The sequence below is a fragment of the Hetaerina americana genome, unplaced genomic scaffold (genome assembly GCF_022747635.1).
Source record: "Hetaerina americana unplaced genomic scaffold, ioHetAmer1.1.p SCAF_20, whole genome shotgun sequence".
In the NCBI taxonomy this organism is placed as follows: domain Eukaryota; kingdom Metazoa; phylum Arthropoda; class Insecta; order Odonata; family Calopterygidae; genus Hetaerina; species Hetaerina americana.
This window is the reverse complement of record NW_027286764.1, coordinates 6,812,842-6,825,422: the sequence shown is the minus strand read 5'-3', so window position 1 is coordinate 6,825,422 and position 12,581 is coordinate 6,812,842. Positions and strand designations below refer to the sequence as shown.

The window sequence follows — 12,581 nt, the reverse complement described above, 5'->3', positions numbered from 1 at the left end:
TCTTAAGGTTGAGCCCGACGCTGTTGATTCGTAGTCACTGACTTCTCGCAGCCGGCGTAGACTCAATTGAGGAATCGGATTAATCGAACATTTGTTTCAAATGGTAGCCAAAGCGGATTTTTAACATTTGCTGGTATTTGTCCCCGTCAGAATCCTTCATTTTTTAACATATGTACTGGCGTTTTTTAAGCACTTTCCTCGACCAGGAAATGAAAAGACCGGCTAATGCATAACGGAGAAACAATATATATATATATATATATATATATATATATATATATATATATATGTATATATATGTATATATGTATATATATGTATATATATGTATATATATGTATATATGTATATATATGTATATATATGTATATATATGTATATATATGTATATATGTATATATATATGTATATATGTACTATATATATGTATATATGTATATATGTATATATATATATATATATATATATATATATATATATATATATATATATATGTGGGTCGCGGTAGTCCAGTGGGTAGAGCGTTGGACTGCTGACCGGAGGGTCCCGGGTTCGATTCCCGGGCTAGGCACTCTGGGCACCTGCAGCTCCTCCCAAGCTGAAGTGATTTTTCGAGTACCAGGTCTTCCTGGGGAGCCATAACCGGCACAGGGAAAGGAAGTGGCCCCCCTACCCTGATGTGTGAATTTTCACACGCGGTATAGGGCTTCGTACTGGGTGATCTCTACTATCACCTGCTAAACCGACCTTCGGGTTGATTACTGTGTTTATGGTATGGCATATAAACAGATGTAGATTGTTAAATCATAGAGACACAAAGAAAGGACACTCATAATTGGCAGATTTGGAAGGATTTCAATCAACGAAACGGCGAAGCAGTCATTAAAAGATTGATTGTGGGAAGCAGTGTGAGTAGGGATGGGATAATTAAGGAAGGTGGGAGATTTGGTGGAATATCGGTGGTTATTCATGCGGAGGGAAATTGCGGTCGTGCATTCGCCCACGTAGAAGGCAGGGCAGAAGTTACAGGAGAGGCTGTATATAGGATATATAATATTTTTTGAGATACAGTTTGTTTTTATATATTTGTGCGTTGCCGAAGAGCGTTCCATTTCGAATATATATATATACATACGAGGGTCATCCGGAAAGTAGTACCCGTTCGTGCCGCATGAAGTGCTGACGACGCGAGTAGCCGCTGGACGAGGTCAGATAGCTTCAGTGGCTTGTCTGCCTTCTCTGAGCCAAGTTGCGTGACGCTAGCATTGCCTGTGTTGTTTCTGTGATTGTTTACAATGTTTAAAAAAATTGAGAACGCCGCCAGTTGTGAAGTGAGGGCAGTGATTAAATTCCTCAATGCAAGAAACGTTCGCCCATGTGATATTCATCGCCAATTAAAGGAGGTGTATGGAGACAATGTAATGGACGAGTCGTCTGTTCGGCGGTGGTGTCGCAACTTCAACATGGGGAGGGGGAACACACACGACGATGAGCGTTCGGGGAGACCGTCTGTCATTACAGACCAACTGGTGAGCTCAGTTGACGAATTCGTGAGGAACGATCGGCGCGTCACAATTGATGACATCTGTGAGCATTTTCCCAATGTTTCTCGAACAATTGTTCATGAAATTGTTAAACACCATCTGCATTATGCAAAAATTTGTGCAAGATGGGTCCCTCGCGTATCTCAATGAGCTGGCGGCGAAGGACTATGCAGCAGGAATACAGAAACTTGTCACACGTTATGACAAATGCCTTAATTTGCTTGGAGATTATGTTGAGAAGTAGTTTAAAGTATCCTCTTTCAAATAAAATTTTTTATGTTTGTTAATATTTACTTTTGTGTCTTTATTTCACGAACGGGTACTACTTTCCGGATGACCCTCGTATATATATATATATTTATATATATATATTTATTTATATATTTATTTATATATATATATATATTTATTTATATATTTATATATATATATATTTATTTATTTATTTCTGATATTTGGACGCCTTAGCTGTCTTATATTTTACAAAGAAAGATTACCCACCGACAAATTTAATATCCACGATGAAGTAGGAGTTGAAAAGCCACAACTTCAAGCTAAACAGGGTTGAGAGCAAGTAACACTTCATGCAGCCTAAGCAGGGAAAGTAACCTTCGTGTGAGGGTAGGGCAAGACACGCTGGAGCAAGTGGAAGTGTTTTGCTTTTGGGCAGCAAGGTCACCAGCATCGTGGAAGAAGGAGGTAGGATATAGTAAACAGAACAGGAATGGCGAAGAAGGATTTCTGCGAGAAGAACCAACCAATTAACGGCAAATATTACTAGTATTGTCATTAGGAAGCGATTCCTCAAGAGTGGTGTCTGGAGTTCACTTTTCCATGGGTTTGAGAGGTGAATGAAATGGGAGCTAGGGAGAAGAAGGTTGCAAACAAAAGATAATGTGTTATTGACGAAGAATAATAAAAAATGGATATGTGAAATAAGAAATGAGTACAAGTGCTCCGGAGAGTGGTTGAAGTGAGAAGAAACCCAAGAAGATCTCAAGAAGGACGGGGAGGGATATTGATTGGACATATCGTGGGCTCGATAGCTTATGAATGCCTCAACTGAAGGAAACTGATGGGAATATGCAGAGAGCTATGCCAAGAACGAACTCAGAGAAGCAGAAATGGAAAGTATTGACGCGAGGAAAGATGAGGGATCGGCAGGGAGCAGAAATATTTGGGAAGGATGCTACGAATCAAATCTCGAATACGAAACCCGTGTTTGACGATACATTGTGCATTGAAAAGATGAGATACCCGAGGAGAATCCTATGAACGTTTCGATGCCCGACGGCTCACCTTCATCAGCGAATGGATCACTTTCCCCCCGTCCACTCTCTGACCCGCCTCTGCCGCTTCCACGGCGCATCATTTTGCGCATAGGATGCTGCGTGAATTATTTCGCCGAGTGCTAAAAGTGTTCGTCTTTCGGTGGCCACCATTAACGCATTCTAATGCAAACGCGGGAAGTTTCGTGAACCCAAGATGTCATAATGTCGGAAATCGTTATTAACTACTGCGACCTTTTAATGATTACGAAAGCCATTCACCCTAGTTCTAATTATGCAGAAATGTCTGAAGAAAAGTATCAACTCTTTTACTATCCAATCTTCTTAGGGGATCTACATATTTTCCATTTTTTGTATATATCAGCAAGGAGCCCTTTTTCTCCCTCCCTCTTCTGTTTCGTCTTGGCTAACAGTAATTCCAAATCTGTCTGAGCAATGTCTTTTTCCTTTCGGTCATTATTTCCAATAAGCACCTTTTTCCCCATTAAGTCACGCCATGTTTTTCGCCATTCTTACCTGTAATACACAACTCAGGTGTTTGTAGCTACATATATTTTTCTGTCCAACTTGTTAAATCATTCCTATATTTTGCGTCACATCTATACTTTTCATTCCAAGTTAACTTCCTCCTGGTTCTACTCGTTCCTTCTCTAATAATCAGTTCCTCGTCTGACTCATTGCAATGGTAGTGAGCCTATTTGATTTTCTTACCATTTCCTCCTCAAGATGCCGCACCTTTCCTGCCACCCCCTGCAGCCTTAATTGGCGTGCTTGCGGGGCGAGAAGGGCATTCCCCGAAGCGTATTTGGTGGTTGGGCGCAGCGACCGAGATCAAGATTCGAGGAAAACGATTCGCACTCGGTCACGTGACCTCCATCTCGGGCATTCCACGCGGAAGGCCGGAACACGCATCGATTACGCTTCGCGATTGAAAACATAAACACCTCAACGTACCTCAATTAGTGGAGAGGTGTTGGTCAAGTGACGGTCGTGACTGCGAATAAGTGTCTTCTGAAATGAGTTAAAATTTGAGCGTTTCTTCAAAAGTGGCAGCCAGAGTGATTTATTGGACTCCCTTTTATTAATGATTTCCCGGAATACGGACTACAGAAGTTTTGGCCACCACTGGAAGCGTCTTCGTTGAAATGTTTGCAGTGTAATGTTGAGGGGAGCTGGAGCGTGGTCTTCCAGGAAAGATTTGTGGAGGCGTGTATGACTTGTGTTTGGATTGGCAGGGAGGAAATATGGCTGACAAAAGAGTAAGGGGGATGGCAGGAAGGGGATAGGGTTGAAAATGCTGGAGCTGAACCGTGGTTAATTTACAGGGTTCGTCCTGAGAATAAGTGTACTGAGCTCAGGAAAAAAATTTATTACACTTTTACATATCTTAAGCTAATATTCCTCAAAATAGGACCCTTGTGAGTCGATACACTTGTTCCAGCGGTGTTCCCATTCCTGGAACGCTCCCGCGAAGGCATCATCGGGAACCTCTCGAAGACTCGTCGTCGACCTCTTCTCTGCCCTCCACGAACATCTTGTGCCACCGAAAGATCATGTTTCTGGGCATGGCTGACTCCCCGTAAGCCTGGTTAATCATACCGACAGTTTCGGTAGACGATTTCCCAAGTTTTACCGCAAATTTGATGGAATAACGCTGTTCCAAAAACTTCGGCATCGCGTTCCGTGACGTGGGTCGAGCGTGGAGGTTCGCGTTAACAGAGCTCCTCACTACACCACAGCTCAGAGCCGACTGCCTTTTTCAGCGTCGCTTGCCAACATACCCCCCTCCAATTGCAGCCCATCAGAGCGGTGCTGGGCGCGCCTGGAGCGGCGCGCCCAGCCCAGGAGTCAGTACACTTATTTTCCGGACGAACCCTGTAGTTTAATATTCAAGGTGTGACTGCCATCCTGTGGTTTACAAATGCCATGATCTGTCGGGGACCACGGCGTTGCGTAACAATGCCGAGTGTCCATTCGGAGCCAATCCAATGGCCTAGGTTCGACGAGAACATCCCCCTGAGCGTGCTGGTCTGGTGGTGGTGTTGGGGTGCAGGTCGAAGAAGAAGTGAGAGTAACGGCTGGGCCATGCAGATGATTCGTAGGACGAGGAACTGGCCGAAGGGTGCAGTGGCGTGTGGGGCAAGCAGAAACCGTGCCGCGCGGAAGTGCTTCAGAAATCTACGACACGGCGTAATGGTTCGGAGAGACCGTCGGAAAAACAGCCTCCAATCGATAGACTGCCCATTATAAAGATATAGGAAATATGCGCGTATCGTATTGGCTCCCTGGCGGAGGGATCGGTGCAGGCGTGGAGTGGGGGAGTTAAAAACCTGTTATGTGGCCTCCTCCAATCTCTCTCTCTCCTTCCACGCAAATGCCTGGCCAGGGAGGGGCTCTCCTCTATAAGAAAGGAGTGTGGGGGGAGATCGTGGAGGCAGTGTCGGTCCTTTGAGGTGCACGGGAGGGCTCGCGCTCGTGAACCGCGTCATTATCCCGAAGTGGCCGTCCCATCCCGGAGAGTCGGTCTACCCGCTGATCCGGTCTTGTGAGGGAGGATTTGATCGCGAAATGACCAGTTCACTCAGTGCGCCGATCGGAGGAAACCGCGTATGTGTTGCATACCCGCCGCATTCCTGTCCTCGCTGAATGTTGGCAGCAGGGTTGCCAATCGTTCGGTCGCGCAACATCCCGAGTTTTAGGGAGAGCTGATAACAAGTTTACTCTCTAGACAGGCAGGGGAGGAGACGAGTCTACGTTTCAAGGGAAGGGAGGAAACATTGTAGCGATGTTTTTTCAATATCTAGCACTGAGAATCAATTGGAGAAAAAAATCACCTTAAGATGTTTAAGTCGAAATATATTTAATTAACAGTGGAATAGTGCATCGTCCTTCGCTACGAATCGATTTAGCGCCGGATACTTGGCATGCGTGTGTTTTGATGCATCGCTATAGTATTCGATGTATGGTTTAATTATGTAGACACGTATCTCGGACTAAGCTTGTTGAAAACATTGTATTTTTATCAACGTTCCGAATAGAGATAGCGCAAATATATTCTTAAGACGCAGATCAAGATGACTGCCATTTTGATGAAGGGATTCTTACTAGCTTCTAGGTGAATTGCCATCACGAAGGAACCGCTCAAAGGAACTGGAAATCCTGTATTTTTAACGATCCTCTTCACTTGTTATTCAATCCTAATGGTAGTGATGTCCTAAAGATGTGAGGCATGTATACTACAAGCAATGAACATGGGTTGATGAATTAAAAACCATTGGTGGACGATTCATATCCACCGATGAATTTATCAATTTTGGCAGTACTTCATTTGGAAAAGGGCGTTGAAGTGTGGGCATTGAATGAAGAATTGCGCCAACGGAAGAAGCATTTGCATTAGGAGACTTCTTAATTGCCAAGACACTTGGCTTAGATGTAAATAGATGATTAGTGTAGTCCTAATGATGGGATCAGGCATCTTGGTCCAGGAAAATCAGTCTCCTAGAATCGAGGGGATGAGCGTTGGTTGCGATGTTGTTGGGCGTATCGCTGGGCGCCAGCGGATGGAGAGAAGTTAAAGTGGACCCGGGAGAAGAGCAAACACTAGAGGATTTTTTACTGTCGATGTTGTAAGCGTAGACATTCAAAGCACGTTTAAAAATTTTGGAAAGCCACATTTTTTCGAGTGTTTTAACTTTTTTCTGCTTATCGTGATATTTATACAAAATCGAAGTCCTTCCCACCGTTTAAGGAACACCGTAGTTAATAATTGTATGTCAGAGTAGATCTTAGCTAGTATACCCACTGGCTAATAAAAGATCCTCATTAAAAAATATTTTTCCACGCATACGTCTAATATTTTTCCTATTTATTACTGCCTTAAAAGAGTCATTTCATCGGCTTATGGATAGCCCTCTGCTCAACTCAACTATCATATTGTGAAACAAATGTGTAAGTTTAACAAAGACATGTGATTGTTTAGCGACTATTGACATTGCCAGTATATTGTGACTGGCGCATCACGCCATTCGGTCTTTGACTTTCGATATGCACGATTTATTTTTATTTAACTCTAAGTAATTATCTAGCTATATATCTTAAACGGAAGTCTCCCTTTTGTCATCAAATCATCCTTATTAACTCATCCATCAGCGCTAAGACTCTCTCGTCTTTATTTTTACTTTATCTGTTACCAGATATGTTGAGGATACTGTCATTAACTACCACCGTTAGATGTGGCGGTCGAGATAGCGTCAGAAATTGATAGTCATTGGGAGAAATGACTTAGGAATACCTCTTCAATACCCCTCCCGCCCACGTTAAGGGCTTTTATTTCAAAATTGCACATTCCCTGCATGCGTCCCCCTGCCCCGCGCGGGCACGACGCCCTCCCAGCCGCCGAAATACGCATTCCCCCGCGACGAGTGCCAAGTCCCTCCCTCCGCCCCTTCCTCCTCTCCAGGCGGAGGCTGATCGAAGCCTACGCATCCCAGAGTCAGTTACGGAATCGGTACTTGGACGGCTCCATATGCTGGAATGAACTCATTGATGCTCTTTTCAAGTGCAACGACGAGGCTGCAGATGAGCTAGAACATTTGTCAAGAACATTTTAGTTCCTTGTCTATGAACTAAAAAGAGCTTTCCTTGGACCGGGAGTGCCTGTAAATATTTTTCTTTCAGAATCATATGGTATTAAAATTATGAAAAAAAACCATAAATGTTTTTTTTCATAATTGGTAATTTGGTAGATAGTTGTTGCTGGGTATTCATTTCCTATTTTATAGGCTGAAAGACTGTAATTATCGGTCAATTATCATGCGCTAACTGCACCGTATCCCGCCTGAAATTTTGCACTTTGGAAATTAAGGTCATTTCCGTTTGAAATTTGGTGAGAGGCGTCGGAAAAACACGGGAAGGCCTGCGGTGTGTAGAATGCGACGACGGTAAACTCACCTATATCTGAATAAACACCCCTGGACCCACTGGAAATGTGTGTGGCAAGGGGTGCAAGTATCATCCGGAACGGGTAAGGAATAATGGAGAGGAAAGGATTAACCATTCTCTGGACAAACCTCGATTGCAAATCCAATACCAGCCATGCTGACGGAAAACATAGTTCCTAAAAAGTGTTAATTTCGCGAACTAAAAGATTCTTCGGTACCCGAAAAGATGGGGATAAAAAGGAACCACAAACACTTGTACGATACGTGTCCACCATGCTAAGGCAGGTCATGCAGAGCTGGAAAGTAGGATTCTATCAATCCACGGCCCAGCAACTCCTGATCCCCGCCCCTGAAGGCAAAGGCGTAGAATGTTGTGCCCCAGCTGTTTGCAGCGCACGGCGTGAGGCATCACTCCCACGGGGAGGGACGAGGGGTGGAAGGGGGAGCTCGCAATTAGAGCAAAAGAAGGTAGGAAGTGTTGTAGCGTACTCTACGTTAAATAAGGGTTAAGGAAAGGATTTGCCACCAAAACACACGAAATATTTTGATCAAAAGTCTTCAGGGCCTCCGTCCCCCCCCCCCCCCCGACCCATCCACACACCCTCCCATCCCGGGTTTGAATTCTAGCAATGGTGCCTGATTTTCTCAGATAGAGAATGGAGTGTAAAAATAGAGCGTTTTCCTTTCTATTGCATGAGATAGAAAATCCGACACGGGTGCGGAGAGGACTTGTGGCGCGCCACACCGCTCCTGCTAGCTGTTTGCTACTGCGCACCTTTAGCTATTTTCCTTATCTCTGTCTTATGTGCCGACGGCGACTTTGTTAGCATCACGAAAGAGGACATATTGCCACTCTCACTGTTGCCTCAAGGCGGCTAGACAGTCGGTCTGCGGAACTGCAACCCGAATTTCTTCCCTCGAGAAGTTTTTATTTAACATTAATCTATACTTTTTATTGAAATATTTTAATAATAGCCATCCGGATGTAATCTTGGGAAAATTAAGAAATGCCTAAAGTTGTTTATCCCGACAATATTCTATGAATTGTTCATCATTAATGGGAATTTCTATGAGAATATATAGGTTTCACTTTTCAAAAATGAAAATACATATTTAATCATCCTTTCAGCGATGTAAAAAGACATTGTGGCATTATTTAAAAAAAATCTGCTTGTGCTAATAATTAATCAAATTAATATTATTTTGATTCTGGCCATTTTTAACGTCAATTCATTAAGTTAGCAATGGCGATCATGCTTATGCGTCTCCGTACAAATAGACTATAGCAAGCCACGTGTATAGTTACTCACCGCCGAGAAATAAATTAGTTTTGAGACTTTGTTTGCCGTTTGTTTTGTATTAGCCGTTTTTTTAATAAGGGTAATTGAACCAAGCCGCTAAATGTGACAGAAGTTAAGATTTGAGTTTCTCTTTTATCCAAGTACTCTCTTCGAGTCATACTCGTAGTTTGGCAAGCCCTTGAGTGTTACTTTATTATTCGCTTCTTATATCACCGTGACAAAGATGGCAGTTATATCGACCTAGTGAAGTGAAAAGTCGAAGAGCAAAATAGTAATACATGAATCATAAAGCGCTGAGTAACAAGTAAGTTATGATGGCGCTTACGTGATTTGTTATTTCGGAGCAAATTTGATTGGGAAGCAGTATTTTCTCTCAATTCTTTTTACATTTGGAGGTCCGATTTGTCGATTTTTGGAGAGATATTCCCAAATTTTCACTCGTTATTTTCACGTTCGAGACGTCTACTGCTTTTGTCATACATTGGCCTTCATCATACGACGCGGGAAAGGGTCCCTCAGCTTGACTGTTGCTCAACAAAAAATTAAAATTGACCTACGGAATTATTTTGCAAAGGTGCGATTTTTGGAAAATCTAACCGATTTAATATGCTATTCCAATTCGTTGTTGAATCAATGAATCTCGAAGTGGTTACCCGGAGGTGGTATTTGAACTAATGTTAATGAATACCAATCCATTGCCATACATACGTAATATCAACTAATGAAGACGTCAAAGAATATTTCCAGTGTCACCGTTCGTCGTGGCGCTCTCATCGCAATACCCAGGTTCGAAGTCCGAATCCTACGATAAGAACCTGAACGCTCCTTGACCACTTGATTACCACACCGGACAACCTATTGTAGGCGGAGTAATCAACCCGAAGGTTGGTATTAAAGTCCTATACGATATGTGAAATTCACTCATCAGGGTAATAATGGGCAGCAATTCCTTTCCCTGTGCCGCATATGGTTTCCCTGGAAGATTTGGTACCCGAAAAGTCGCATAGCTCGGGTAGAACCGAGGGTTCTTGGAGACATCACCCGGAATCGAACACGGGCGCTCCGGTCACTAGCCCAGCGGACTGGAGGGCCCGTGGGTCAGTCGTGGCTCAATGGGCCCGTGGGTCCACTGAGCCACAACTCCACCCAAAAACTTACATTATTGGGTAATTGGGGGCCATCGGGTGTTTCGCTCCCCTCCACTGCCACCAGGGTCTCCAGCACGGGGAAAATCATTCGGCGGCGAGCGGATCGCGATCACGAACGATTCCTGCGCGGACTGGATCCCGCTTGGGATCGACTCTTTCGAGAGAATTCTCACATTTCCCCCTCGGCTCGAGAAGTGTGGGAGGGGAGGGGGGAGGATATTGAGTGTATGCGTGCGAGAGAGAGGGAAGGGATCTCTTGGAGGGGGCCAACGGCCTCTGCACAAGAGAGAGAGAGAGAGAGAGGGAGAGAGGGAGGAGGAGGAAAGCGGAGGGTGGGAGGAGGGGGAATGCCTCTCCCTCCCACGCCTCTCTCGCCCCTCCTCCTCTACTGCCTCCCCTCTCCTCCTAATCCCCGCCGCCGCGAGCCCCTCCGACGAAAGACCTCAACTCGAGAGCTGGTCCACTGGGGTGGTGGGGGTAGGTGGACAGGCAGGAGAAGGGGGGGGCTCCCTCGTCTCCCTCCCTCTCCATCTCTGGCGCTGCTGCGCGTTACATACGTGGAAGGTCCCGCCGCAGAAGGAGTCGGGGCCAGCGTGCGCCATCGGAGGGACGACGGCTTTCGGAAGGTCGCGTGTGGTGGTTGCTCGCGTCAAGTTCCCCCTGTGTGTGTGTGTGCGCGCATTTTACAACCCCCTTCCCCCATACGTAGGCCCGTGTGCGGGCCCCATCGCCTCGGATATTTGCGGTCTGCGCTGTGACACAGTGTGCTGCGCCTCTCTTGGAGTCTGCGGAAGGTGGCTGGACCTCTCGCCCGGAGACAGTCTGTCTCTCTCTCTTCTTTCATCTCTCTCCCCGCAGACTTCCCATCGTCCTCTCTGAGACGTGATGTCATCACGGAAGGAGGTTCTGCCAATGGTTTATTAGTCCCTCTCCCGCCGGAGGAGTGCTTGCTTGCGCCCGCGTTGAAAGTACCGCGTGTCGGTCGCTCTGTGCCCTCGATATCTCTGCGTGAGTTCGAGCTATTCCGTGGCGTGTGCAGAGCGTCCTCTCAACTGCGCATGCGAAGTTTTGTCGCTCTGAGACCCGGCACTGAACCTCTCACGGTTCTCGAAGGATAACGTCACCGACGGAAAAGAGGGACTCTCGGGTGCCGCCTGGTCGTCAATTGGGGGAGGAAAGGTGCCCATGCAAGCGGTCTACACTATCGGCGCCCGCAACACAGCGAAAGTTCGCCGTCGTATTTATCTCGCTCTCCTGCGCTTATGAACGAAAGACGCGTGAGATTACGTGGTCCTTCACTTTCCTGCCCCCTTCTCACGCCACCATCTCCCTCCGCCTCCTGGCCGATGCGACCGATTTTGTGGTACAGGGAACATGCTAAGGAGTGGTGTTATTATGTGGACGCTCCCTGACGTGTGTGAAGCAGCCCGTGACTCGGGAGTGTGAAAAGCCTTCATCCTCGCCCCACTTCCAGAGTGATATTGGCCCGAGGTTTGATCATCGCTTGTTTGGATTTTTACTTCATCAGTTGTGTTGCATGGGAGACTATCTTTCTAAATCATTTCTTCAGGTTTGAAAGAGACTGCTGTGTGCTTTTCGTTTGCACGGATGATCGCGACGTCCTACCACGTACCGGAGTCGTCGCTTCCCCTTCGGAGTCTGAGACTTCCCGCCGTGCTCACCCCCTCCTCCTCCTCTCATTCGCAGAGAACCCCCCCCCCCCTTACTGCTGTCGCCGCGGGGGAATTCGGCTCGGCCCACGCCTGTTGAGCCGTTTACAGTAAGAGATATTCTACGGAAATAACGGTTTATTCGTGCAGAAACAAGGCCTACATTAATTGTGAAAAGACGGCACGAAAGTTAAAAGACACGAATCGCCAAAAGCACAGCTGTTCCTCCCTTAACGAATTAACTCGATCCTGTGATGTTTTTATGCCGTCTTACGGAACAATGGACGCGAAATGAAACTTCACACCGATAAGAAACAATCAGTTGAAGGATATGTGTGAAGGACACGTCTCACAGGTCATGGCAGTCTCCGAAGAGACGATCACAGTGGCCGAGTGACGAAATTCGCCAAGGAGTGTGTTTTCATCTCGTGGCAGTGCGGTGTGTCAGTGTACGTGTTAGTGTCTGTGAGTGTCCGCCTTTGTCAAGTTGGTTTGATCGCCTATGGTTGAATTGTTGGCTGAAGACGTGTTTTCTTTCGAAGGCCACTGGAAAGTGTCGTGTTTCTCTCCGTTCCCTGTGACGATCGTTCAAGTCTCCGATCGAGTGTTGAAGTCTCCGATCAGTGTACGAAGATCTCGGTACCGTCGGGCTTCCAGGAATGCCTCAGTGACCCATGCGAGGGCCTCTT

At 45.8% G+C, this 12,581-nt stretch overlaps 1 protein-coding gene across 1 annotated transcript in view; it reads left to right on the top strand.

The window, feature by feature from the left end:
• Positions 1–12,581, top strand: part of Prosap (SH3 and multiple ankyrin repeat domains prosap) — a 427,994-nt gene that overhangs the window by 340,798 nt on the left and 74,615 nt on the right. The gene's annotated exons all lie outside the window — the stretch shown is intronic.